We start from the raw sequence: 1,426 nt of genomic DNA, 5'->3' as shown, positions 1-1,426 counted from the left end.
TAAAAATCCAATTCAAATATAGTGAATAATGACAAAAAATATCTAAAAAATATGCATAAGGAAAAAATGGTTTCTTTATCATGGATCTAACTATACTTACAGTTTAGTCAGACAGCTGGCTGTGGAGAGGATCCACCATCGACTCAGAATAATGCCCTGGCAGGTTTCAGCCATGGACACTAGCCATGGGAAGTTGCTGGATGCTGACAATGGGGCAATCGTTGGGGTCAATGGGCTTAACCACTGCTTTTGAGAATTAGGTACTACAAAGGGTCAGATAGGGAGGGGAATAAGTAAACAACATGAAAAATAATATTTGGTTGAATGATTAATGAGATTGGTCATCCTACATTTTTTTTGATGATGACTAGGTAAAGAGAATATTGACACAAATGCGAAATGATAAAGAAAAGGGTGAATAAAATGTAGGATTAGGACGAGGAAGAAGAAGAAATAGGAAATAAAGTAAATGACAAAAATAAGGGTAAAGAGAGATATTTTAAAAGTTAAAGGGGAAAAAAATACTAAGACAAGTCTTAGTAGAAAGACTTGAAGGGGAAAAAAATCCCGAAATGTCTGTAACTTACCACCACAGCAGTAAAAAAGCAATCCCCAGAACTGGTATAAGGGAAGTTGAGCTCTCATTTTGGCTCAAGTGGATACAAACTAGGATATAAGAAAGTAGCTGCCAAGTTTGAAACTGAAAAGAAAGAGTATAGAATGTCTGACATCATAACAACTTGTGAGGTATCTACATTCCTTCTATTATGATCAATGATTAGAGTGTTATATGTAAGAAATTTAACCAAGCTATGGTAAATTTTCAGTTAAATTTTTATTATACCTACTGCATAATATGTACTAGTGAAAAATAACTATATATAACTGTATACATGTCTTGACACCTTTCAAAATAGCCTATACATAACTATGGAAAATATGGCATGTTTCATTTGTACATTTATATACACAGATCTACTCATCATTATTTCTCTACTCAATAAATATTTATGTTGTGAATACATAACAAATTATCTTAAGACTTAGATTAATTTTTTAATGGAAATATGAGGCAAAGAACTACAATTCAGTAAATATTCCCTCATATATAAAATGCTAAATGTTTAATATATGTACACAAAGAAAAAAGTCTTTAATCCCAGGTAGTTTTGATACAGAGGAGGGTTAGTTTCTGAGAAATAAAATAGGAAACTTAAAATCAACTGCATAGAAATAAATATTTCTTTTGATATTAATCATGAGATAATAGACAAACTTAATGACTTTTTCAAGTTCACTTTAGCAGTCTACCTAGTACTAATCTATCTAAAGTACTAACAATCTTAAAACCTTATTTAAAATTTTTGTATGACTACAAAGTGGCTTATCTATTTTTTTATAATCTTCATTTCCTTTTTTGCAAAAA

This window comes from Tupaia chinensis, unplaced genomic scaffold, assembly GCF_000334495.1.
Source record: "Tupaia chinensis unplaced genomic scaffold, TupChi_1.0 Scaffold140391_1, whole genome shotgun sequence".
In the NCBI taxonomy this organism is placed as follows: domain Eukaryota; kingdom Metazoa; phylum Chordata; class Mammalia; order Scandentia; family Tupaiidae; genus Tupaia; species Tupaia belangeri.
Note: the sequence above shows the minus strand (reverse complement) of the source record.